Source organism: Spodoptera frugiperda, chromosome 29 (assembly GCF_023101765.2).
Source record: "Spodoptera frugiperda isolate SF20-4 chromosome 29, AGI-APGP_CSIRO_Sfru_2.0, whole genome shotgun sequence".
In the NCBI taxonomy this organism is placed as follows: Eukaryota; Metazoa; Arthropoda; class Insecta; order Lepidoptera; family Noctuidae; genus Spodoptera; species Spodoptera frugiperda.
The window spans coordinates 12,836,984-12,842,677 of record NC_064240.1 but is presented as its reverse complement, the minus strand read 5'-3'; positions in this window follow the sequence as shown (position 1 = coordinate 12,842,677).

Genomic DNA, 5,694 nt, shown 5'->3' with positions numbered 1-5,694 from the left:
ATTTATTACACATGACGAATTATAAGACGCACTTCCAACATCCCATTACCCACTTATCCATAAAATATGGAGTTGTGTTAAAAATTTCACCAACAATATATTACACAACAGGTGCAATTTAAACAAAAAGCAAAAAATCATAAAAATCCACGTCACATTATTCTTCATTGTGAAATAAACATCTCTATATAAATGCGTAGTGTTGCGCCGTGACATATCGACAAACAGATGGCCGGCCGTCGCGGCCGTCACAACATCGGCTAATTTATGCGCTCCTTAACGCCCGTCCCACCTATTAGTTGCACGCAGTATATTTCATGTGGCCGTGTAGGGCGACAATTATTGCTGTCGTTTATACAATGCGTTTTATAACAGTGGTAGGCATATTTCGTCGGTGATAGGCGGTTAGGGAGTTATCTTTTTTATTGTGGCTCGTAAATTTGGACGAGTGGCTTTTGCTTAATTAAAAATTGGCAATTTCATGTTTATTGTCAATTTTAACGTGTTTGTCAAATAAAATGGACTTTATGCGTAAATCAACAAGATAGTAATAATAAAATGGATGGAGATGGTATTCATAAACTTACTTTACTTAAATCTCTTCATTATGTCAGAATGATAAATCCATATCTACCAAAAATCTTACATTTCACTTTGGTGTTACAGACGTACTTGCATAAGACAAAATAAAGTCTTCAAAGAATGTGTAACACAATTCTCACAGCGACTTTGTCCTTCCATTAAACGTGGCGACACTACACGATGTAAGTATCCCCAGCCGAGTTTAAAGCTGCTTTTTATTTCTGGAACGCATCGCGACTAACAGCTCAACGGCTTTCATCTTGTAAACTTTATTAATCGACATGACTCCCGGACACATGCGCCCCATCACTACAGCATTTTATGAACTAAAAACGAGCAACTTTATCGATATGTTCGCTTTACATTAACGTTTATATCTGGCCTCTCAGCTAAGTAGGCAATACAGATGCGTTAATGAATACTGTTGCTCGAGACGACAGCGCCATTCATTTGACAACGCAGACAAATTATCGTGTAGAATGTTTATGTTAGCGGCTTTTGTTCGTAGCAGCGGGCAATCAGTCATGTTCATTCAAAAATGAGGTTGAAAAGCCATTGTTGCGGCTTCGCGAACGTCTCTGTGTATAATGATCCATATAATACGTTCTGTTAGGATGAAAGTGTGTTATTATTCATGGAAATAAGTCACTGTCGTATGTAATAAGGCGGTTGCAACGGATATTTTAATGTGTGTCGAGGGAATTAGAAGCTGCGTTAGTGGTGCTATAAATTTTGGGGATGGGCTCATATTTTTCACATGTACGAGTAGTGTTCTGTGGTGGGAACGTGTGATGTTCAGCTTGAAAACTTTTGGTTAATGATGTCGTATAAATTACAAATTATCATAATATTTACATTTGTTTCTACTCTGAGTTTTTTAGAACAAACTCGTCCTTAAATACTGTCATGTGTAAAGTTATTTAACAATATGTGTGTAGATCAAAGTCTTTATGTTTTATATGGTAAATACAAACAATATCTGGCACATCAAAGAATCGTTCCTGATACTAATGGATTAGCATCTAACAACGGAATCAATAATGACCTAAATCTGCCAGTCGCGGCTTAGATGTAACCTTTTTTGAGGACTACGATTACGTTTCATCTTCCAAGAATTGTTTGAACGTGATTTCTTTAATAAAGCTATATGTAATAATCCAGAACTGTAGAACATTCAACCTCACATTGTTGATATTTAACTTTAGTTTTTGCGTACTGAATTTTTGAAAATGTAGCTCAGCCAGGATTAAAACGTTAATTTATTTTATAAAATTAATAATGTGTACTAGTGATTTCGTGGATTTTCTTATTTATATGGAACAAGAAACAAAAGCGACAAAAAATAATCTGTAATTAGTTTAGTTTTAGTTAGAGTTTTGTATTGCACATAGTATAAATTCAAAGTTCATACTATGTGCAATACAAAACTCATAACAGCAAAATAAAATTATAACAAAAGAGAAAAGTAATTAAGCTGCATTTGTTGTTGAGATAACAATTAGTGGCGCTCCCTGAATCTACTCGAACAGAATCACAATGAAATCTTGAGCAACAACTCAACTATCACAACACGCATCGAACAACAGGGGTAAACAAACACCGATCAAAGGAGCGCTCCTAATAGAATCGAGTTAGCATCTGGCGCAGACACCGACGTGTCCCTAATTGACAGTAATCAATTTCGCGTGGACCGCTTTCAATATTCTCTCATCTAAGATTTTTCTCGTTTCTCGTTCGTTTTTATATCGGCCTCTCGTCTCGTGAATTTATCGCTCAATTAGTCTTGTTTAATAGCCGCCTGCTCCGCTGATGTCTGCTTCTAGCGCCTTTCAGGGCTGTCGCTCCCACCAACTTATTTTATCAACTTATTGTGGACTGTATTTTTAGAACTAAGACGTCTGGTCTGGCAAGTGTGCCGCCGCAGGTTTTTCCATAAATTAAATATGAAATGCTAATAACAACGTTTCATAAAAGCTTCCCGTTTTAAAGAACAGGTGATGTAGATTTTAATTGATGCTTGTTATCGAAACAATGTCATAATTAAAAGGCTGGTTTGCCGCCACATGACAATCTTGTCAATGCAACTGACGCAACATTAAAGTTCATGTCAATATTTGGTCCAAAATGTTTAATTAAAAAGTCGAGACGCGCGGCCTCCATACTTCAAAGCAGAAATAAATAACATCAATATGCGTGTCACTGTCGCCGACTGCAAAAACTGTCCGTCCGGCCTCAACTATCTTTGACAAGTGAACATAAAAACAATAACATTTCCACTGCGCAAAACCAAATACAGAACATTTACAATTTCACTTGAGCAGTTAATAAAAGAAACAGTCGGACGCGACGTCTGACCTCTCGGCTGACAGACGGATAAATTGACAGCTGACAGATAGACAAAAGTGGCAAACAGACGACCGTGCAGTTGCACAAGTTGTGCACCCGCTTTGTGGTTTTTGCTTTAGAATGTCAATTGAATTGAATGAACTGTATGGCGCGGTATTTTGTTTTACGTCACCGACTACTGCAACGAGTTAGTAGTAGATAATATTATAGGGAGCCACAAAAAGACGACATCATAAATGTATGATTCTAGTCTATTTTGGTAACTTTTGCAGAGAAAAAGTTTCTCTATCATCCAAAGAATATACTAAATGAACATTTTCAAAAATCTACCCAATACAAGAGACTACCTTAAAAGCTCTCCAATCGAAGACTCCAAATTTTTTAAACTGGAACCAGCCCTGACGGCTTGAAAGACGCAGAGAAATGGGATTAAATTAATTGTCGCATCAGTCACGAGGGCGTCGGGGTGTTTTTTATTAGTCGAGTGCGCCCCGCCCCCGCGCCCCGCGCCCACCCCGCGCCCGCGCGCACAGAGTAAATCACGCGGAACCCAGGACGTGGGAACCCGTGGAACTGGCGAATTATATGGAGAGAGACTTCGAATTTACCGGTATTACTTTCCGGTGATATTTTTGGCGACTTTCGATACGCTTTTTGTAGCTATTTTCAGTTAATACTGCGATTAAACGAAGTGAAATTTATTTTACGAGACTTTTTCCTCGTTTGCTTTCAGATATTTCTTTACTAAAGTCTCTAAATTTCATTCAAACCTTTTTTATCTACGAAAATAACATTTCACCACTATAAAAACTTACGTATACCGTAAAATTTTACTTAGTTAGACAGCCTTTCTACACAATACTGAATTTAACATACCGTATCCAGGGAACACCGTTCCTAGCTCCCCATTGGCGCGCCCAACCGATTTGTTCGTGCTTTGATCTTCGGCGCGATTTATCGACATTATTTTTAACGCCGATGCCCATCACTACGGCTTGAGTGATAGACTCGGCACTGAACTTATTGCCGACGTATTATTTACAAGCAAATTGGGTTTTGTATAAAGCGTAACCTATTTGTATTCATAATTATTATCTCGATGTGTGTTTGTTTGTTTGGATAAAGGTTATACCTACATAGTTACATTATGTAGGTGTACTTTACTAAATTAGTTCTCAATCATTTTAGACTTTATGGTAGAAAAATAGTGAGATGGATACCCTTAACTTACTTGAAGCGTCTTGGTTTGAAAGCAGGAGTAGGAACGAGATTGTTTTTAATCAATAAGAATCTGACACCACCTCCCGCCTCACCCAAGACGTGAGAAGTCATTGGATGATTATTCCCCTCAAAAAAAAAGCATCTTGATTTCGATTTTCGTGTAGTTTCGATTTTCAAAAATTTGTTCTGGAATTATGTTTAATGTACTTGGAATTATATATATTACACCTTCGTCCCATATTACATCAAACTCGTGATTTCTCAGTCTTCATACATATCTACTCACCTAGTAAGGAAATGACTAAATATCTAACGGGTCTACCACACACAGCCGGAAACTATGAACACATACTCACAAACTTAATCATCCATCGACAAATCAATTCATACTTCAACAACACTATAAATTCAATACAAATTCTCAAAGTACATACAAATTACACTGAACCGAGCAATAACTTCAAATGTCTGCTCACGACCGGAATAATAAGAAGCGTTATAGTGTCGTAAATTATTGTTTGAAGTTATAGTCGTCATCGATGAATGCAGGTGTTCAGTCATCAATCGTTTGATTCGAGAAGTTATGTTCTACATGTCCTATTTACCATAAATAACAGGAAAATTGGTATAAAATGAGAGATTTTGTATTATTTTTCCTTTAAATGAGGTTTTTGGAAACTTTATGCAATACTTAAGTCATTTTAGATAAAGTATTACTTATAATAATTATCATCACGTCTCGTGCCTGTAACTTCTGAATAAAGGGGCAAGTCAGTTATATTAGGAGACCTGTATTAAAAGTATACGAAAGTCTATTTTTCACTAAACACGGCACTACATTTTTTGGTAATTAGAAAAATACAGCAGGATTTTTTATGTAATATATGTAATTATAATCAAATCATCATTTATACTTAAAACAATACACATTAATATACGTACATTTTCTTCAAAATTTATAATAGGTAAAAAACAACATAACACAAATCAAGACAACGCTACCCCACACCACACACTCCACTCCAATTCAAGCCACAAAAACTTTTAATCAACCATTTTGTTTTCCGAACAACAAAAACAAAACAACATTTACCTCAACCTACTTCTTTGCTATCTGTCATCCAATAAATCGCAATTGACAAAGACCTTTGACAGTAATAGGGCGTCAATATGCATGGCACAATGGTAAGGCGAGTGTCGCAACACTAGTATTGGAGGAAGGTCCGCCATGTTAAATTAGCGACGTGCTATCATTTCCCGTTCTCATTGCAAGCGACCGTATATAACCGTCTCACGCAGTGATTTGCAGCTTAACTTGTGTGACATACGGTCTTGTAGGAGTCTTCTTTTTTCATGCCACACATACACATATGTATTCTAATTGTCTTTACTGAAACGGACGAAAACTAAATAAGAACCAAACTTTACTCTCAATACCTTCAGATAAGAATAGAACCCTATAAATACAGAGTAAATAAAGCATATCCCAGTACATTTTCCTTCCAGAATTTCCTCTTCCACGATTGTTTTATTAACAACTTTTAC